At 38.8% G+C, this 23302-nt stretch overlaps 1 protein-coding gene across 1 annotated transcript in view; it reads right to left on the bottom strand.

Annotated features, from left to right (window-relative positions):
- htr1fa (5-hydroxytryptamine (serotonin) receptor 1Fa) overlaps positions 1–23302 on the bottom strand; it is a 71921-nt gene that overhangs the window by 12880 nt on the left and 35739 nt on the right. Inside the window, exons 2-3 of the mRNA XM_088414930.1 lie at positions 17684–17744; positions 11681–11928 (exon numbers count right to left, since the gene is read on the bottom strand). The gene's annotated coding sequence lies outside the window, so the exon portion shown is untranslated. The remainder of the gene's footprint in view (positions 1–11680; positions 11929–17683; positions 17745–23302) is intronic.

Genomic DNA, 23302 nt, shown 5'->3' on the forward strand with positions numbered 1-23302 from the left:
AACTCGCAAGGTCGATGTTTAGGCAAATTAGAAAGGCTCCCAAATGGAGATTTCAAGTTTCAGAGAATCGATTGCTTAATAATGATAATGGGACTACAAATTGTCCCAGCAAATAAAAAGAAATACTTCATAGAGCTCTCACAATGTGTTTTCTTAATGAAAAACATCGCATTGGTTGTAAAGTAAGCCCATTAAAATTTAAAAGGCCCTCTTTGTAATAATACGCTCAGATGCGGAAATCCTCCATCACACAAAATAATCGCTTATATTCCAAGCACTCAAAATCACTTCCGAGAATTTCTTCTTCGACGTGGACATCTTGACACGGTGTCAAATTTGAAAACCGGGATGATATTAGGGAAATTACTGATGTGCAAATATGTCATTTCAGACTGTTTACATTTATTCAGGACTTTTTTTTTTTTTTGCGATGCTCCACTGAGCAATTTTTTTTTTTTTTTTGTCACTAGCTTTTTAAATGTCGAGAAGGAGAAACAGCATGTCTGGCTCGGTACTGACAAGGAGGAGGAGGAAACACATGCAAAGTTGGTGGTGCTTTCCAAATAGCTCCGGGACGATTTGGGATGTAGTGGAACATTTGTAGCTGTGTTTGTCAACATTGTGTGACCTCTAACTTCCTGTACTATGTGATCTGAAGCAAACGATTGCTTTGTGGCTCCCGGGTAGCAATTGCTCACATGCTTGGACTCAAGCTGAAAATAAAACATTGATGTTGGAATGGGAAATAGTTGTGTGGTGAAGGGATGGAAAATGGCATAAAAAAAAAAAAAGCTTGGCCCATTCCTTTGCATAGTTTCCCCACGTTAACTCATTCACTGCCAATGACGCCTATACACGTCAGAAATGCATTTCAACAAAGATAACCCGGCTAAAGTTGAAATGGAAATTGTAAATGGTGATTTTATTTATTAATTCATTCACCGGACGTCGATACGCGTCAAAGATCCATTTCAACGATAATATCAGAGACAAAAATAACCAGAGGAAAAATATAATGCAGTTTTAAAAAGATGATTTTATGTATTTATCAAACCATTTACTTGAATTGGTGGCTAAAGCAGTCAAGAATCAATTTGAACTCATTCAAACCCAAAGACGTACTTTTACATCATTTAAAGTCCAGACATTCACTCTGACGCACTTAGTATTTTTAATTATTATTTTTTCAAGTGTTTGACTAAAGGAAGGTGTAAAAATGACTGTTACTAATTAGGTATTAAAATAATCAATTACTTCAGTACATGAAGTTATCATGTACCGAATGTACTAAAGTGATTCACTGCTTTAGTACCTAAAGAAATTGATTTCTTGAGTATTTAAATACTTAAAATAATTGATTACTTGTATTCAATTGTTTAAATGAGTACTTAACTCATACACATTCTTTACTGCAAGTATGCATTTTTATTCTTTGATAGATGCCAATAGCACATAGAAATAGAATAATGAATCATCCTCAATCAATATAGAATCATTCAATGCCGGCCCATTAACTGGATCCCTGACGTCTATCGCCGTTAATGGCAGTGAATGAGTTAATTCGTTCGGAATCGCCCGTTTTTTTTAGACCCTCCTTCAGGAAAACCCTCGGAAAAAGAGAGAATTATTTAAGTACATGAGCTCGAACGTCTGGACTCTTAAAAAACATACAAATAAGTCTTTTAGTAGCGAATGATTTAAGAAAGAAAAAAACTCCAATGCTACCTGCCCGTGTGTCACATGCACAAGACACTAGAGAACATTAAACGCGTCACACGCTAGTTATAATGTATTCATGTCTTTATGGGCACTCCATTTATTTTTGTTCAATAAAAAAGTGATTTATAAGCCATTACGATCAAAGACATCATAGCGAAACTATAAAATCAGCATGAGATTTAGGACAGTCACTCTGACAGGAGCTGCAGGGGTTACACGTGTACAACATTAAAAGTGTTATCATATGCTTACAGCAGGTCGAAAGCACACGAGTGACATCACCCCTTCCATTAGCCTTTGTTTCGCTCACGACCAGCTTTGCCTAAACCGAGCCTGCCCCTTGCAGATAATGCAATATATTGAAAATCATCCAAACACATCAAAATCAGCAGCGGGTTAGATGGCTTATTTCACACATGGCGGCTTCATTTAAGGATGCAGAATTTATTATTTATTTGATTGTATTGCATTCTGGTAGACAGATTATTGTTCATTCTTTTTTTATTCGGAGGTCTTTTAAAAACAGTTTGAAATGGACTTTTCATTATGCAGTGCAGTCCTTCCATCCATTCATTTTCTACAGTTAGTTGGGCTTTCATGTGAACTGGTGCTCCAAGCTGGCTTTGGGCAGGAACCACGACAAATATTGACAAAGTAGCACTGGCCTTCACAACTATGGACAGTTGGAGCATTAGATTACCCTAATACCCTAATATAATATACATCTTTCTCATTTCTTCCTGAGAGCTAGCCTATTCTCGAGTGTTCTCGAGTTTACTTTGGCAAAGGATTTTGCTATGATTTGCTTCATTAGCAAATTTGCTGCTGTCGTTAGCTGTGGGTGCTTTGCATTTATGCGGTAGGCTAAACTTAAGCTGCTTCTGTGGTAAGCAAACTCCATCTTACAACCCCAATTCCATTGAAGTTGGGATGTTGTATAAAATGGCAATAAAACCAATGATTTGCAAATGATCAACATATTCAACTGAATGGACTACAAATGCAAGATATTTCATGTTTAAAAGTGTTTTTTTTTTGCATATATTCCCTCGTTTTGAATTTGATTCCTGCAACACGTTACAACAAAGTTGGAACAGTGGCGACAGCAGATAAGTAAAGTGGATGAATGCTCAGAGAACACATCTTTGGAAAACTCCACCGGTTAATTAAAAACAGATAATTGCCATGATAGGGTACAAAGCATCTCCCACAAGCAAAGATGGGGCGAGGATCATCACTGCGAGCAACTGCGTGAAAAAATAGTCCAATCATTCAAGAACGCCGTTTATCACCATTTAACTGCGAGGAATTTAGGAACACCGTCATCTGCAATCTGTAATATTATCGAAATATTTAGAGAATATGTAGAACATTCGAAGTGTAAGCGCCGAGGTTGAAAAGCAACATTGAATGCCCGTGACCTTCAATCCCTCAGAAGGCGCTACATTAAACACAGACATCACTGTGTAAAGGATATTACTGCGTGGGCTCAGGATCACTTCAGAAAACCCTTGCCGGTTAAAACAGTTCGTTGCTACATCCACAAGTGGAAGTTACGACTACCATGCAAAGCAAAAGCTATAACATCAACAGCATACACAAACACCGGTGCCTGAACTCATTTGAAACTTGAAGCAAAGTAGAAAAGTGTGCTGTGGTCTGATGAGTGCCTGCAGTCCAGACCTATCTCCCATTGAGAATGTGCGGCGTATTATGAAGCGCAAAATCTGGAAAAAAAAAAAGAAAAGACCCTGGACTGTTGAACAATTGAAATCACACATCAAGCAGGAATGGGAAAGTGATCCACCTGCAAAGCTTCAACCATCGGTGTCCTAAATTTCCACATGCTTCTTGAGTGATGTCAGAACTGAACTTTCAACAACTCAAGAAGCCCGATGCATAAAAACACATCATACAGAGAGAATAAAAATGAGATGAACACAATTACACAAAGTAACACTGTAAATATCACAAATCCATTGTAATGAATCTGTTATTTTGACACTCCAACTAGATTTACATCACTGGACTGTTTCTCGATATTACATTCAACCATTTTCACATATCTGCATGTACGCACACACACACACACACACACACACACACACACACACACACACACACACACACACACCTAATGGTGTTGAACTGCTGGCTGAGGCTGCCATTTAAGGTGCCAACCATAATTGGTTGGGGTTCTGCATTCTGCTCAAGGACACTTCCACTTCATCTCCGAGAAATATTCCACTGATTTATGCAGGGTTGCATCAAGGGGAAAAAAAAAAAAACTCCCCACTTCCTGATTCTCTTGCCAAAGTGTGTGTGTGTGGGGGGGTGCAAACATTTATTTTCTTTCGAAAAGGCAGGAAAAGCTAGTCAGCGCTTGTGAATATTAAGTCCATATTCTTTTCATCACTTGTAGATCCCGGAGCGCTGAAACCTTTTCAAACATGCCATTCTTTCCTTGCACCAAGGACATTTCAACACTTTGCGATGATTGCCCAGGATTATGTCAAAGTTTCTGAAAGCAGCCAAACTGGTTGAAGGGCACGGGATGCGAGAGCAAAATGGAGAGCTGGTTGAAATTTTTTCTTACAGTTTCAGATAAAGCTGGCCATCCATTTTCTCATGCTTATCCTGTTGAAGGTCAGGGCATGATGATTTGTGGCTATGGGCAGACTGAAGCCAGGATTGGTCTCCTGTCAACTGCAGGACCTTTATGGAATGTTCTCACAAATGCCAGCTCTGTATGGATTTACATTGCACGGCTGACCTGATGCTTTTACTACATGTTACCATTTGCCACAAGTGTTTGTTGGCCGAAGTGTTGAAACCGTCATGGTGATCAATTAGTATATGTCAGTGATGCTCAGAAATCTGATCTTCCATAAAATAAACACAAATGAGCAGACAGTCTTGAAGGACCTCGATCGTGGTATTTTTTTCCCCACTTAAAACAGGTTAAACGCTGGATTTTCTGGAATGTATGTATTCAATTTAGACATTTTAATACTATATTTTCAATACTATGTTTGAACACAGCAATGGATTCACATTTTTTTTTTAAGTTCTATTTCATAGTCGTTCTATAAACTGAAACCGTAAACGGATACACGCATAAATGACATTTGACACATTGTTCATTTAATTTCCTCTTAAATATGAGTTTTATGGTATCGATATTTCTAATCACGTATTTTACATTCACGCCACAATATGTACACAGAAACAAAAAAGCAGGTGGTTTCCTAGTGGGGACATTAAATATTCCCTTCAAAATTTTCTTGGTTTTCTCGGTATTTCCTGCTAACAGCAAGAATTGTGCTGAAACCCGACTGTTTGCTTTGTACAGTACGCAGACTGCTGTCACCATGGTGCACAAAAGTAAAGCACAAATGTTTTTTTTTTTTTTTTTAGCCTAGTGTAAAACCGACCACCTGTTGTGTCTTAAGGCAAAGCTAGCAGCCTCTTAGCATAGTACAGCCCAGAATGAGCTGCTCATTACTCTTTGGCCAACTCCTGCTGCCTTGCAGGTTCTGTCCACGTCGGACGCTAGGGGTGATGCCGATAATGCCTTCCAATTATATGGAAGCCCATCGGCTTAGTTGGATTAGCCGACAGGCAGGACGTATACATCTGGGAATGAATCTCCTTCCAAAGTATTCGCGTGATTTGCATTAGGGATGGTATAATTACTAACCAAGCAGATTGCCATCGCCGGTATTGAACGTTTTGACAAAAATCGGCATTTTAAAATTGATCTGAAGGGAACTACAGTATTTATCAAAATTAAACGATTCAGTTAAACTTGATCAGTTAAAGTGAAGTCAGTGGTGGGTTTCTTGTCCACCAAGTGCTGTTTTGAGTCCTCTCCATTTCTCAATGCATCTTATAAGTTTATGCTTTAGCCTATGCTGCATTTGAGAACGGTGGGAACTTGGACTTTTCTGACCTCTAACTATGAAAAGTGGAAAGTTTGATTGGCAAAGTTGGAAAAAAAGGGGTCCAAACTTCACAAAAAGTATTTACCACTATCACCCGTTTTTGTTGTTGGTCAGAACTGGGAAAATCCAAATTGTCCAACTTTCAGACTTCCTCGAATGCAGCATTCTGAGCCAAGTTTGGATTATTGTGTTTAAAAATGCTTATTGTGGCTGTTTCTGTGACGATGTCAGAGCTCTTTGTACACATTAAGGCGTTGAGCATTTATAGAGTGGAAAATGTGTTTTTAAAAACATTAAAAATTCCATAACCAATTCAATCCCAAAGAGACATTCAATCACAGGTAACACAGGTTTTTTTTTTCAAATATTGGGTATTACTTCAGTGCTTGAAACCAGTTGGCACTGAATAAGTTAATGAACCTTTTAAAAAAAACATAAAAAATACACACACACAAAAAAAACAATAGTATGCAATGCTGAAAAGTGGTTTAATAAGCATATTATAAGCTTATTAAATTGCATTCCACTCAAACACATAGGACATGGTTGGAAAAGAAACAAAAACAAAACAAAAACAAAAAAACTATAATAATTAGTTATGAGCGTACATGACTACTGATAATTGGTATTGAGCCAGAAAATTTACATGCACTATTTAAGTTGACTATTGATGAATGAGACCCGCTGTGCTTTTGTTTAACAGGTCAGCAGTCTATCAATTAGAAGTTTAAAAGCTAAGGTAGTGCATGCTGCGAGTAGTTAAGTCACCACACACACACACACACGCACACACACACACACACACACACACACAAACACTGTAAATTTTACGGGCTGCTTCTACAAGCCTCCTACACAAAGTTAACAGCTTTGAAAGTAGCTACAGTGAGTCGTTAAGGTCACTGAAAATCCTCATGTGATGAGTAATGGACAAGTGTTGTACAACGAAATGCATTTTTCAAACACTTAACGTTTGAGTCAAAGCTCGGCCGCTAAAATCAGGACCGCACCCGTACATGCAAATATAAAAGAGTGCCTGTTTATTATTCAGTGCTGAAATGTTGGGTCTATTTGAAGCAACTTCCGGAGGCAGAGGTATCCAGGTGAAATTTTGGTTTTGATTATCACACAATGTCAGTGAAGATATTTACCATGCAAGATCCATAAAATAATGCTTCTGACGTGGAAAAGGAACGCCGAACGAAAAAAAATTCGAAATGTGCTCGGGACTTTCTAAAGTCTGGAATCAATCAAGAAATCCATAAATGTTCTTCTGCTGGATGTACGGACAATATGTCACACAGAAACAATTGAAAATGTTGTACACGTTTTTCTAGGCGTTATTACGGCCGCTTGGCTCCAAAGGTTGAGTACGGAAACTGGTTACTAATTAGAACCAGTTCCTTCACTGCAATACTGTATTGCATTGCGCTAACACGTGCAGCATGCCAGTCAGCGTTTCATGGTTACACTTGACTGCAACAAGAGAATGATGGCATCACTTGGTCAGGCTCGCAACACCTCTAATAAGACTTTTACAGCCTTGCTTCCGAGTCATGTACTCTGACTGATGTGCCAGGAGCAGAGTCTTAGCTGACGCTAGCTTTTTTTTGTAGCATGTGAAAACCATGAAGCAAACACAGAAACTTTTTGTTTCTCCTAGTGGTGAACCAAGCTGAGTGCAAACATAGTTTTTAAAATGCACTCAAAAATGATATTGGTATTGTCTGCTTAATAGTTTTCTAGTACAGCGGTTCTTAAGCGGTTCTGAGTACCCCAAGTGAGATTTTAACACGTTTCTCACAGGTATAAGTAAATGTAATTAAATGCTATGACAGGAGTGGTATGTTTTTCTTTTCAAATGAAAAGCAAATTATTTGGAACATGAAGCAACATGTGGCTCAATTGTGTTATAGTGCAAATAGTTGTACGCCTTTATTTTGTTAACTTTCAAATGGATACGTATTGTCATTATTAACAGAATTTTCCGAAGACGACCCCAAAATAAAACAGATTATGATAATGATCTTCTGGTGCTGCTGAAAAGATATACTGCTATGCATATAGCTCTAAAGCACCTCAGAATTTCAACATGATGCTATTTAATCTGCAGGGGCATTGAGCTGCGAGGCGATGCCCTGTGCTCAAGTGTTCATCGCGAAACTGTAATTTAAACAGATATTGAATCTGCTACCGCAGATGCTCTTAAATGAAATGAAATCAAAGCAGCGATACGTGGCTCCCCCGGCTCCTCCGATCGCTGTCACTCCATCGCAACAGAGCGGCGTTGCATGATAGCCTCTTGAGCAAAATCGACTGAGTGTTAACAATATCATTTCAAAAATTGGGGGGTGTCATAGTAACAGATTAATTGCGATCAATGAACCGTAGTCGTAGCGTGCGTTGTTTTTTTTTTGTTTTTTTTTTAATCGCATTTATCTCAATTTTCATCTCGAAATTGATGCTTTCTCAATGCTGTTTGGATCAGTTTTTATCTATCGGGCATCTTGCGAAAAACCCGTCAATCACACCTATAAGTGGACACTGATTGGCTGTCATTTTGTTTGGCATAACCTGATAGGCTAAATTTGTGGGTTAGGCGGCAGAAGGAAGACGTGCAAATGGAAAAACAAATGAGTTGTCAGTCAACAAATGGTGAATTTAACTTTTAAAAATATATTCTTTGTATGAAACAGTTTGGGTCGCATAAAAACAATGTAATTTTAGTCCACCACATCAATGCAAAGCACCCGCAGCTAATGATGCTAATGTAGCAAGTTCTGCGTCGGAAAGGATGGGCGGGGTTTTATTTTAATGTTAGTTTCTCATTTTTGGGCCACTGACGAAAAGAAAACTGCACAATTCCTCACGACCGACGAATCTAAAGGTTGCAGCCTGGATTTTGGACTACTCTCAGCAGAAGGTAAGTGGTTACAGCCTGCAACTGCATCTATTGAAGAACGTAAATGACTGAAGCCATTTTTTGGTTGTTGTATATGAATTTTTCTCATTTGCCGTCAAATGTATATAAATGAATAAAATACTAAGGGCTTTTTTTCTAGGATTTTTAGCTCAAATTAAAATGAGATGAATTAGATGAATTCAATTTGATATCTCTTCACCGCATCTCCAATATCTTCTTGAGGCCCGGCCTGTCCATTCGCGTACGCCATTGTGTTCATTGTGTCTCAGCAAGACAGCAAAACTCATCGCTTCCCCCCCAAAAACATGAGACATCACCGGAAAAGCCGGGATGTCCTCCACTGAGCACCTGAGGACTTAGTAGTGTAGCTCGAGTGAGTCAAACCATATAAACCAAAACCACATGTCCATTACAGTGGACACAAATAAATAGGCTGTATTTCAGGAGGAAAAATATATCGCATCGATATTTATGTTTCTCTCTGGCCATGTAATCTCTTCTGTGCTGCCTTCATGATAATTTGTAGAAAGCTTTTGTGACTCCAAGGCTGTCATTTTTATATGGACTGCAGCAATCCTAATAGTGTTTTATTATCCTTATTTATAATACCATTTTGAAAAGATCTTTTAAGATCCATGCAGTGTTTGTGTTGGTAAATCAGCGAACGGGGAGTTGATCTTTAGGATAGAAGCTTTTAATTGTCCCCAAAGTCTTCTTCAAAATGAACACTAACGCCGTCCCCTCATAACAAGTTGACATTAACAGTCATCTTTCAGTCCATGGACTCTAATGAACCCCGAAGGGAAATTAGCTGCTTGCCAGAACACAAGGAACAAGAAGAAAATAATACAAACATGAATAAAAAATGAAGTGAAATTACTGGCAGAAAAGGTAACAGTACAAGTACCCAGTACAAGGTTTGAGGGATTGTGCTTGCCAAGTACTTTGACGATAAAAGAGCTTGACATTGGCTCCCGAAAAGCAAAATACTCAACATTGATTTACTTGTGATAGAGCAAGGGTTGCGACTTGGGAGGCTGAGTCCAAAAATGAAGCGAGGAATTCGGAAAAGACAGATTGACATTTCTGGCGCTAAATCAAGTGTCGCTGGTTGCGTTGAAGCGACTCGGATTCAGCTCACACTCAAGTCGCAGTGCTAACATGAGCGTACGCTCGTCTGTCGCTATATGTTCCCTGTGATTGACTGGCAAACAGTCCGGTCACGCTTCTCGCCCAAAGGCAGCTGGGATAGGTTCCAGCGTGGCCCTAATAAGGGCAAGCGCTATATAAAATAGATGGATGGATGGTGCTAAATCAAACTAATTACTGTCGCCGCTGTTTCACTTCGGGAAAAACAGCGGTTAGCCCTTATGCATTCATTTTAGGAAGACTACGCTCGGGTTTTTTTGGACCAATGTGGTAGCTGCTTTTGAGGGCGGGATAACGAACATTTTTCATGATTTTTTTTTTTTTAAAGCTCTCAATGTTCAGTGGCATGAGTTCTATTCATACATGTGTAGTTTTTTTTATGAAATACAGGACAAAATACATAACTTGAAAAAGTGAGTCAAGCTCACCGCTTTTTCCCCCAGAGTAACAACAAGTGCAAGTGAAGCAAGTTGGTGTTTTTTTGTAGGAGTTGACGCGAAGACAAAAAAAAACTAAGTGGTCGTCGGCGCCACCTACTGTGTTAAAGTGTTACACACAAGTCATTTGAGAAATTTTCTATCTGTTGGCCTATCTCGAGTAGCGCTAAAGAGCTTGGTTTAAAAATCGCAGGAAATGCAATAGAGACAAATGTGAACACAAACAAACAGGCTTGCAAAAACCCAAAGAACCACATGCAAATTTTTTTTCCAAGAAAGCCGGAAGTTGAGATTCAAATCCAGAACTTGGGCTCACAGACCTGAGAGGCAAACCTTAAGCCAGGGGTGTCAAAGTCATTTTTATCGTGGGCCACATTGTACTTATAGTTTCTGTCAGAGGGCCAGAATAACTTTTAAGTCAAATAAATGTTCAAGCTTTTAATCCAGCAAAACATTTAAAAGTTGAACACAACTTGCAAGGTTGATATTTTATCCAGGAACATGAAGTCAAATCAGCATTTTGCGGGCCACATAAAATGATGTCGCGGGCCGGATCTGGCCCCCGGGCCTTGAGTTTCACACCTGTGCCTTAAGCAAATGCAGTTTTTAACTGTCCAACATGCTATGTCTTCATATGATCGCTTCCTCGCAGAATATTTTCCCGAGACTATTCACTTGCGTCCACCGTAGTGGACATCTGTTTTTAGTCTATGTATGTTGGCTGATTGGAGCTACCCTATTAAGTCCTAGTGTCCTCATGAGAGGACATTGTTTTTTTCCAATAGGAATGCAATTCACTTTCCTGTCTTGCTGAGACAAAATGGACACAAAAAAGGAGACAAATGAATAAGCTGGCTTCCAGCAAGACATCGCACGCAAACCCTTGCGCGTACATGACAGCACCATTGTCCCTCTTCAAGGTTCCTTCCAAATCACTCAACTCTGATTCCCAAGTGCCATCATCACATTATCTAGAGGAGGAATCCTGCGTAGATAAACTGCAACACCCCACCTCCCCCTCCCACACCTTCTTCTCATAATAGCCCACTCACCAATATCCAGTCAGTCATCACATTGTGGAATGGAGCTCTCCAACTGGACATAGGAGCTGTTTCATTGATGGACATCCAAGGCAAGCACGCGAGCAGCACAGCTTTGATCAAAAGCGGCAAGAAGAACTAATCTCCTTTTCTCTTTTGTGGCTGCTTTGGAAAACATGTGGGCGAAAGTGACAATCGTGCTTCATCATAAATGGGAAAATTACTTTTTCTTTATGTAATCCAAAACGCCTTCAGGCTGCAATGGCAACACATTGAAAGAAAGCAAGAAAGACAACACACACAGAGGAAATAAATAATTCTCACACGCACACACGGAACTGCATGCGTGAAGTGTGTAGCTCTTATTAATCAAATTACATTGTTCACCGCTTCCTAATTTTCCCTCTGAGACATAAACGCTGCTTAAAACACTTATTATAGTGAGTTAGGAAAAATAAAAAAACTTACTCAGCTTGAGGCGGGCATCAAGAGGAGATGATTGCATTCCTTGCATGTGTGTGTTGTCCATTCAGCTCACAGCATCATCGCACGCCGACACCCATCCGCTGTGGCGACCGAGGGGCTGGCGGACGCGCCCACGTGAGCGCGCGTTCTGGCCGCGCTGAGACGCGTGGCCGTGCAACCGAGGAGGAGGAGGAAGAGGAGGAGGTGTGAAGACGAAGATCGGCGCCTTATCAGCCCTCCAGTCGCCCGCGCTAATAAGGAGATAAGCGCTTATGTGGCGGCTCGGGATGACATGCTCAATTGAATAAGTGACTCTTTAGCAAAAAAAAAAAAAACAAATAAAAACACAGTACATGTGCAGTATGCTTCTCTGCCTTCAATCACTCAAATAATGTAATGAAAGGATAATACACTTAATTCGCCATTTTCACATATTTTGTTTTCATGCTCAATTGATGCCTTCAAAACACATTTTGCTTTTTCGTATCGACTGAAAAAAAGACATCACGCCTGCTCGGGACGCTAGTAACGACGAATCTGCTACACATGCCGAAACATTAGAGCTTTTTAATGTTTCACTCGAGCTTCGCTTTGCACCGCTGTCCTCATTACTTGCGGCGGGTCTCACGGTCCCGATCGTATGAATGTTTTAAGATTGGCGGCGATTGGATTTCCTACATTTGGACCTGAGCGTACATGCCCGAGACTCTCACCTTTTTGGCTAAACATATTGCTGCTTCACAGAGTGTGACGATCCAGCCGCACCAGCAGACGGTTGGAAGACGAGATGCAGCAACACGAGAGATTAGTTCAATGCAGTCGACTAGTCGTCCATCCATGCATCCATCCATCCATCGAAATCTCATTTCATTTTTATGAATTTTTGAACTCCATAGCTCCAGGAACAATTTGTAGCATAATATTCCGCTTTATTCTGTATTTCAGGCTTCAAAATTGTGAATTTAATTGTAAATAGCGTTAAAAAAAAAAAGCTGACACCGCTTCCAACATGATTTCTTGATGGGTCCTCATTTCCGTGACATTTTCTCGTGCCGCAGTAATTTTAGCTAGTTATCCAGCTAGCTAGTGATTATCTGATAGATTTGTTGCACTTATTTAATATTGTTACCTAGCTATATAGCTAGCTATTATTGTACATTATAAGTTGTACTCATCTATTTGGCTAGCTAGCGATTATCCGATAGATTTGTTGCACTTATTTAATATTGTTAGCTAGCTATATAGCTAGCTATTATTGTAGAGTATATCGTAGAGTATAGCTAGTGATTATCCGATTGATTTGTTGCACTTATTTAATATTGTTAGCTAGCTATATAGCTAGCTATTATTGTAGAGCAGGGGTCAGCAACCTGCGGCTCTGGAGCCACATGTGGCTCTTTCACCTTTATTTTGCGGCTCCTCGTGGTTTGGGAAAGTAAAAAAAATGCTTGCAAACACCTCTAAAAGCTAAATGACGAACAGAGAATGGAAACAAAAAATACAGCGCGGCCTTCAGTTAAGTAAACAATACAAACTGGAGCGCGTGATGAATTCTTAACACTCGATAAACACGGATGGATTCAGACGTACGTTCGGTTTGCTTGCTTCTTTTAATCCTACCTAAACCTCTATAGGCTCCCAGTGTTGTCTTATTCGTGGAAACCGGGTCAAAATGGCTCTTTGAACGTTAAAAGTTGCGCAGTATAGGTTGTACTCATCTATTTGGCTAGCTAGCTTTTATTGTTTGCATTGTTCTTATCTAATAATTAGCTAACTAGCTATTATAGTGTGTGTTGTACTTCATTGTGAGTTCTTCTGATGTGACTACTTAATGCTCCCGCTTCGTAGCGCGCTTCCTTCTTTCCTGCTCGTTTTCCTCTTCCGATCCTATTGAGAAAAAATAAATAAATAAATAAATAAATCAAAGAAACGTGCGTTATTTATCCGAGTGGAGTGATGGATTATAACCCTCCCTGTTAGTGCCTAATTCCTCTTCCCCACGGTTTCTACTCATTTTAAATCGCTACATCGCCGAACACAAGTTTGAGATATGATGGCCCTACAGGGTAAAAAAGGCGGAGTGGTGGCGCGCTAAGAGTTCACTGGTTTGACAAAAAGTTTGCTCAAGGCGCTGGGAACCCACACTGAGCCAGTCGCCGAGTCTAACTACTTTTGAAAGAGATTGTTTTACTTTGTTTCAGTACCAATATACAGCATATACAAAAAAAAATAAATAAAAACTGCAAAAGTCATTGCAGCATTGTCTTCACTGGTTGTTAGCTGGCAAGTACCTTTCAATGCAAATTAACGCCGCCTGCAGGACTGGAGTGTCTCTTTATTGATTTTCTCTCACTAACTTTTATTAACAGCCTACAGCAAGCTTATTTTTCCCTCCCTTGTATGCACTTTTACTTGAAGGGAGGACAAACCACTCTGGCGTTACTGTTTGGCCTTGAGTCGCTTCAGTAAGTCTTCCCGTCGAAAACTACAAACAAAAGAGAACATTCGTCTTGTTTCTTTGAAAACAAGTTGACTTTGCGGGCCGTGAAGGAAAGGGAAATTACGTATGGTTAATGTAAGGAAAATGCAATCTACAGATGTTCGTGTCGGCAATCTTGTTGAGAAAACGTTCAAGTGTTGAAGTACATGCATTTTTTATGAACAATCAGTCCTGCTTGCTAGCTAACATAAAGAACCGTTGAATAAAATGTAAAATCTCTGTTAATAAAGCGGTGTTTGTGAAACAATGAATAAGAAAACCCGAGCCAGATTACATAATGTCTGTTATATTATGATAATGAATACATCCTAATTAGGATGTGGGAAACAGTGATTAAAAAAACGTGTTGGCTCAATATCTTAAGTTGGAGGTGTTGTGGTACATTTGCCATCAATCTTTTTGCTGCGCTCACTGTGAAGGAGGCACAGAGTGACCATCTGGATACACTGAAATATTCCCTGCGGGTTTGTGCTTTTTCTTCTTTTTCCATTTTGCTTTCTTTCCAAACTCCAGAATATATTTGATATTTTTATAGCTACGGTATATTCAACAGGTCATCATTATTGGCAGTGCGCTTCTGTTGCAATTCCCAATAGAACGTAGACGGAGACTCATTGAAGTGAAACTAAACAGGGCAGTTTGTGTCAAGCATGCTGTGTAATAAATATAGAACCCGGATTCATAAATAGTGATGAAAGAAAGAACGGGCAAAGTGTGTTAAAACGAGAAGAAAGATTTATTTTGGGAACGGAAATAAGTAGATGCTTGCATTCAATCTGTTTGTGTTGAGTGTCGATTCAAATGGTGTTAATTGAAAAAAAGTTAGTTAAAAAAACATTTGAATTTCAAAGTGCATTTATAGAGTAACTTCCCCTTATATAATAATTCAGAGACTTGGATTATTAAAAAATCCCCCCCCACCCTCCAAAAAGCAACCAGAAAAATAAAAAAAAATCCTCTTTTTTGTTACCTCGTGCCTCTTCGGTGTTTTTAGTGGAACTTTCTGGAAACGTTCCCTTTTGTCGACTTGTTTTCCCCCGAAGGCTCATTTCCATAAAGGTTTTACGAGCAGATGCCCTTTCTGACTCCAACACTCGCAATTTAGCCAGGCATGGCGCTGGCTCTGACATTGGTTGCGCTTGCCTCCCCAGAGGCCAGGTTAATTAAAAACATTTATATTTATACTACACAACACTGATATAGTGGTACAAAAAGCGGCACTGCAAAGGTGTGCAGTCATTAATTAAGCTTTTGCTGTCTGAGCTTGCCGTGATCTACGCATTCTCTGTTTGCAATGAGTTTTCAAATTGCTGCTAAAATGTCATGAGTGGGGCCAGCTTTTTATAGTCTTTAACTTTAATCAAGTAAAGCAGAACGACTAACAACAATAACAGCTACAGCATCAATCAGACGGGGGAGTAGCTCTCTATATTTTTGGAAGAAAATTCCATGTCTTGAAAACATATTTGGGCTGCCTCTATTAAATCGTTTTATAAATCGATTATCCTATCGATTATTTAATTGAATAAGTGCGTAATCAGCCCTCCCTATTTTTTTTATAAATAATTTAATAAGATTAAGTTTGAGTTGAGTACTCATTTAAAATTTTCTATACAGGTACAGTATATATAATGTATATACACCAACACAATTTGCCTATGCTAACCTGTTAGCAATCACGATTAGCATTAACACACTGCGGATTTAAGGTCAACAAACACAAACAACCATTTAGTTCACACATACATATGTACATTCTGCATATAATAACGTCACTTACTGATTGTGCTTCCGCAATATTCTATGAGTAAACATACTAGCTTGTTCGCTACTATGAGGTTAATAGCTTCCTGTTCTTCTTCTTAATGAGCAGTTTCTGGCATGACTTCCCTAACAGGTGAAAATTTTAACGCCTAAAAAAGATTGCTTGTAATGTTCTTGGATAATATAATAAATAATCTTTTGAACATAAAATTGTACCTAATTAATATGAGTTGTTCCTTTCTTTTGGTTTTGTTTATTTCAATAAAACTTGTGATCACACGTTGATCAACAAATTAATCAATAACAAATAAGCATCAGACATTCGGCCACTAGGTGGTGCTGCAAATTGAACCATATGTCAAGACGGACTTTGCATTTTTTCGCCATGTTGCTTTGGTATGCCTTTTTCTTTTTTGCGATAATTCAGCATTTTGTGACTCTTTAAATTGGAAATGATCCCATTTTTCTTGTGATCGGAAAACTGCTCCAAAAGAGCAGCCCAAACTAATATCAGCGGTACAATACGAATACAAACGAGGCCCGGTATCGGCTTGATATCTATACTTGCCAACCCCCATTTCTTAAAATTACTTTCGAACTTTTTTTTCTTGAAATAGCCTTGCCCTTTTCCTAACGATTGTCATTTCCCTCCATCGAATTAGCGAACCAACAATCGTGCTAAGCGGAAGCCAGCATGTTTCTCCCGAATGGCCAAGCCCAACACAGAAAAACCTCAGGGGACGCTAAAGACATCAATTGTGGAGAAATCAATAATATTTGGAGGGTACTTGATGGTCCGATCCTTGCGGATTGATGTTCATTTTTCATGCAGTCGCTTATTACCTTATTAAAACGTATGACCTGCGTATTAAGTGACGTTTGTTATAAAAAAAATGATGTTTTTGACACTAGTCCGATCATTCCACAGTTTCAGCCATGCTGTCAGTCCTCTTGGACTTGTGTGTGTCTGGCTCCATGGAAACAGAATATGAAAACCAGCAAGCGAATTCAAAAATGATTTCAACCGCTTTGAGATCTTTTGTGCTTTAGCTCATTTAAAAGCACATCTTTCACATCAGACACAGACGGGAATTGGGATTCAATTAGCGCTTTGCAAATCCACAAATTTGAATTCTGACTGATCAGGGCTGCTTGACAACTAATTCCCAGATTGCCGTTTGCTGGCAGCCCGCCTGTCTCCGAGCAGGACAGCACGCTGCCGTTTAGCTTTGTTTTGCTACGTAAATGTATCCAACGGACTAAAAATGTGTGCTGTCAAGAGATTAAAAAAAAAAGGAGATTCATTAACATCCGCATTTCATTGATTTAATTCGTCTCATTTTAATCGCCTACATTTTTAGAACAACCTTCCATCAGTTTTAAAATGTAGATATTTTGTGTGATTGTGGTTGATAAAAAGAATAACATACAACAACAAAAAGTGGCTTCAGTAATATATTTTTATATCGCACTTACATTATGCTGTATTTGAGTTCCAAGTGCCGGCTGCAACTTTTGGTTTTGGACTTCAGGTGGACAGGCGGTTTTCTTTTGTCAATGGCCAAATAATCAGAAAAAAAAAAAAGAAAAAGGACCATCCTGCGCATTGTAAATTTGCTCCTGTGGGTGCTTTGCATTTATGTAGTAGGTTAAAGGTGAGCTGCTTCTATATGGTAAGCAAGCTCCTTCTTACAAAGAAAGCATATCACTGTTTTTGTCAATTTTTTTTAAGTTAAACTTACCATCGACAGCCCTCACATGCTTTTCTATTTTCAAATCTTCCTTCTCAGCCACAACAGGAGCCTGTATATTTCAAAAACAATGACAGCCAATCAGTGTCCACTTCAGAGTGTGATTGACTTTTGTTTTCCAACCCCCAAAAACTCATGCATAAGAACACATAAAACTGGGTCTAACAAGCACACTGAAAACATTGTTAGAGATAAAAAAAATTAGATTTACATGATAAGAAAAAATCTCTTTAACGACGATTATGTAATTAACAGATCACAATCTATTATTTTGACACCCCTACTAAACAAACAAACAAAAAAAATCACACTATAAACATTTCCAAAGTACGTACCTACTGTAATTTCACCTGGCACAGATTTCCCCAAATAACGAGCTTTATTTATTTATTATCCTCTTTATGATCCTTCAAGGGGAAATTCAATTTACTCCGTGCTGTATATTTTTTGCAAAGCACGCATGTGCAGGCAGGAAAAAGAGTGATGGGCCAAGCAACCAGGCGTTACAGTAGAAAATATAGCAGACCTTGAATAATACAATGAAAAGATCTATAAGAGAAATACTCTCCACTTTTTTTTAAAAAAAAAAAAGCATTTTCTTATCGAGCGCATTATGTTTGTTCCATGTATTTCATAGGTAATATTCATTGTAAGATCGTAGAACAAAAGAAAGGAACATTATGAATATATTAGTGGGGAGGCAGATGGGGCAATGAATAGAAGATCATTTTTACATCAACGGGAGGTAACAGCTCAGCTCAGTCTCTTCACGTGCAATCAAAAATGAATTTGGGGGGTGAGTCACTTCCACTTGACTTGGGCATAGTTACTGTCAATATATTCATCACGCTAAAATAGGGCAAGCTTGTCTTTGGGTTAGACTTTTGAAGTACATCCTTTTCTCGAGGTGGTGCTGGTTTAAGTTAGTATTTTCATTTGGAGAAGCGGTCTACAGGCCAGATGAGAAAAATTGGGCCATCTTGTCATGTTATGCCACTTTGATCCGTTACGAGTAAATACTAATATTACCGTGATTTACTGGAGTGAATTGAGGGTACATATTCCTACATTTTGGGTACCGATTATCAAATTGAGGGAACAGATTAGCTAATTGAAGGCAGTGACATTGCTGTTACAATTTCCCCAAATTCCTGATAGCTACTATTTGTGATTTGAGAGTACAGATTAGCAAATTGAGTACAGATGACCAAATCAGGAGAGCAGATTACTGACTTGAAAGTGCATGTTCGCAAATTTAGCCTGAACTACTGTATTTCCGCACTATAAGGCGCACTGGATTATAAGGCGCACCCCCCAAATTAATGACATATTTTAAAACTTTTTCCATATATAAGGCGCACCCTTAATTAATGACATATTTTCAAACTTTTTCAATCACTGTAATACTCAAAGTAATAACAATAATAACTCAAATGATAACTCTAAACTCTCAATAGCACAATAACTCAATGTCAATATGAGCATCTTTGTTCAACTGTAAACACACAAAAGAAACAGGTAAAGTTTACTTATTCCCCATCTACCAATCCCAATCTCAATATTGATCCATATATAAGGCGCACCTGATTATAAGGCGCACCTTCAGCTTTTTTTTTTTTTAAAAATAAGGCTTTTAGGTGCGCCTTATAGTGTGGAAAATACGGTATATAAAATGAAATTGAGGGTACATATTACAAAATTAAAGCAACAATTTATCCAAGAAAATTATTTTTCCTTTGGCATCAGGGAATCTCCATAAAAATGTCTGTTTATGTGGAATACAATCATAGAGATTGCTAGTTTTCTTACTGAAAAGCAAAGTGCATTTTTTTGTTTGTGTTTTGTTTTTGAATTTTCCAGATTGATCAATGCAACAAAGTCGCATCTGTGGCAAAAAATAAAATGTGGAGAGTGGCTCTGCGTGATGTTATTCAGCGACTTGACATCCCTTTCTATAATCAAGCTTTGTACTGAAAGTACAAAGATGCAAAATGTGAGTTGAGTGCATGCATGGCATATCAAAAAAAAAAAAAAAAAAAAGTCATAAAAAAGTTGTTATGACACCCCTGCAGAGACGCCAGTCTCTAAAGTGTCACAACAAAGCCGCGGTGACGACGACGACGTCGCCGAGCCGCGTGCCGTTGCGCTGGCGCTTGTGATCAAATGATGTGTCACATGACACTGAGTGAGTGAATGAATCTCTTGAGCACCTTTCATCAGAGCACAGAATCATTAATCAAGTTTCCTTTGGCGCATCAAAAATGTAATGGTGCAAAACCACCACTGATTTGTGCATGAATAATGTTTTGGTTTGAAAACACTCATTTCACCTCCTACACAACTGCCGAGCAGGACCAACATAAATCTTTGCAACCAAATGTTCCATGTATGGCGTGGGAACGCTAGCACAAGGTAGACGCCAATGTGCTCGTATAACAAATCAGATTAGCATTCATCGCTGATTAGTCATTTATGAGCGGCAGATGAATGCTGCCGCATGTTCAATGCCATTGTGATGTCTCTTGAGGTCAATCATTTTTGTTCGCTGGCTCTTTTATATCCCTACTGACATTTACATTCTTAGAGCCACTTGCCCCCCCCCCCCATTTTTTTTTTCTAAAGTCAGTGACATACAGTAGTAGATAAAACAAATGTTCTTCCACTGCCATGACAGAGGGTAAAATCTGCGGCTGAATGAATCCTGGAGTAGTTCAAGTACTTCAGTGAAAAAAAAAAAAGCTCAACATTTTTTTATTGCTTATTATTGAACATGTCAAAAAAAAGTGACAAGCTAAACCCAGTTTTAAAAATAATGAAGTTGAACAACCTACTGAAAATATAATCTGTTTTATGAACTTATATCTTCCTGTCACAATTAATTAATTAATTAATGATTTTTAGAGGCTTTTTGCATGTTTGTTTGTTTAATTCAAAATCCGAGTACCCCCTGGAGTTCCTTCAACGACTCCCAAGGGCACTAGGACCCCCATTTGAGAACCGCTGGTCTAAAACACCGGAAACTCAATGAAACGATAATGAATGCCTTTTCTCGCTTTTATTTTGAAGTCTTTCTACAGCAATTGTTGCTTCCGAATCAGTACAAACAACAGGTTGTTCCAAACTCATGTCCATTTCAGGGAGCTAAACAAACAAACAAACAAAAAAAGACTTAATTACATTGACAGTGACATACTGCACTGGTTTTCTGTGTTTACCGGTGGCTCAGGATCCATTATAGATGGTGTCTAGCATAAATTAGCTGCTAATCAGCAGTGCTTGAGTGCTCCATATAGGCTGGCAAAATAAATGTAAACGACTGCCCAGTTTTATGCAGTTTCCGTTAATACTGATCACCTTCACCCTGCTGACTCAAACATGCTGTTTCAGCTGGCAAATTTCTCATAGTCCTAAATCTATAGGGTGATATTTGTTTGAAATGCTGCTACAATCCTGTTACAGTTGCCGTTCTTACTGATCTCTTTTTAACAACCCATGCTGACTCAACTGTGCCGTTTCAGCTGGCAAATTCATCTCGTAGAGCGAAAATATATGAGAGATTTGTACAAAATGTTGACAGCTTGACATAGTTGCTGTTCCAAGCGATGGCTTTTTCACAAAACATGCTGACTCAAATGTGCCGTATCAGATGAAAAATTCATCTCATCGAGCAAAAATATAGGGGGAGAGATTTGTCGAAAATGCTGACGGCCTGACAGAGTTCCTAGTGATCACTGTTTAAACCAACCGTGCTGACTCAAATTTTCCGTTTCAGATGGCAAATTCATCTCATAGTCTTAAATTTATCAGATTTGTCTGAAATGTCTGATACGATTCCCATTCCTACTGTTACTTTTGTGCCTTTTCAGCTAATAAAATTCATCTCTTAGACATAAATCTCTGGCGAGAAATTTGTCTAAAATTTCATGTTTCTAGAAATAAAAGTACTGTGCTGTTAGGCAGTTAAAATTTATGTCAAAACAGGTTGATCATCAAAAACATATACAAGATCGGTCTGCTCTGTTAACTCGTTCAGTGCCATGGACGAGACTTTGCATCATGTAAAATACTTAGTTTGTGTGCTAATGACAAGAATTTTTATCCATTATGTTTTTTTTTTAAATGAATGGATAGATGACACTCGTGGCCAGCGCTCCTCCTATTATCATGCCAATCAAACATAATGTAGTTATAAACATATGCAAAGGGATATTTTACCATCAAAAACACATGTACACTGGTTTTGTTCATGTTTAAAAAGAAAAAAAGGGAAAAACTGTTGAGACGGGTCAGATGCTACTAAAAAAACGTTTTGTGTCAAAGTCACTGTTGTGCAGACAACACATTTTAACAAAAAAGCTTATGTCCTTTTGTCCAAAATAGCTTGGTATCACTCAAATGACCGATTTTCAAACAGCGATTTCCAAAGAATTATATATGGTAGAACCTTGCGTTCCATTTCGAGGTAAACAATGGAATCCAATCTTTCGTATGGTATCACCAAAGTCTACATATTCCTACAATTCAATATTCAGTCGACCTTGAAAAATGAGTGAAAATGCTCGAAATCGCCTGGTATTCTCGGCGTTGCCTTTTCAGAAAACGCTTTTCATCTGAATACTCCATATTTGACCCCAATTTTCTGCAGGATATCCAAACACCAAAAAGCAGGCGTGGAAAACGCCAGGATTCAAAGAACTGTGCTGTAAAAATTTAGAACGTGAAGAGTTGTTGGGGGTATCTGACCGTTGGAAACGGGAGTCCACAGTTCATCCAGTTTAAGCGCAGGGAAGGCAGTAGCGTATGCCAGCCTCATCATTCACTGATGAATTGCCCTCCAGCTGCAGCTGCTGCACATTTCTACTTCCTTTATATACTGTATGTTAAATGCATAGTCCTAATTTCCCCTTTGGGATTAATGTCGTATCTTAAATGTAATCGTGACATGCATTAGCTGATTAAGCTAGGACGCTTTTTGGCATCATTTCAACTTTCATATAAGGCGTGCAGGTATTTGTGGGGCCGGTGAGATGCATGTGCTGGCTCACAGTACTGGAACGAAAACAGCTGAAAGCTTTTGAAACTATAAATGGTGTAAAATTCCAAACAAATCGTAAAAAGAAAGAAATGATGAATATCGCTTTGGTGTCGGTGACTTTCAGGTCCAATGAGGAACCTGAATGTGCGCAAGTAGAAACAACGTAACAAAGTGTCAAGGGTTTGACAACTCACGTGGTCTTTGTAAGATGGCCTTCATATCTCAAATCCACAGTCAGCATAAAGGCTTTTTTTTCCCCCTGAAGGGTATTGTTCCAAAGTTGACTTTTCTGCTAGAGTCATTGTTGCGTGAGCAGCATTGTGCACCTCGGGGTGTTGTTGAAGCCGCTTTGTCATTCGTGAATACAGTAACGGCCTTTCTCAAATTCTATGTAGAGAGTTTTTGTTGAGTTTGATGCTTTATGTCAGTGGCGACGTGAAGGCACTTCAGGCGGAATGTGAAATTTAACAGGGTTCCTGCTGGTGTCCGAAAATCCACTTAACATTTTCTAATGCCGTTACGGACATAGTAGTTTTCTTTTCAAATCTGCTTTTATTTTGACTAGAGGCTTGAGA

This window comes from Hippichthys cyanospilos, chromosome 5 (genome assembly GCF_059441005.1).
Source record: "Hippichthys cyanospilos isolate Australia breed blue-spotted pipefish chromosome 5, RoL_Hcya_1.0, whole genome shotgun sequence".
Taxonomy (NCBI): domain Eukaryota; kingdom Metazoa; phylum Chordata; class Actinopteri; order Syngnathiformes; family Syngnathidae; genus Hippichthys; species Hippichthys cyanospilos.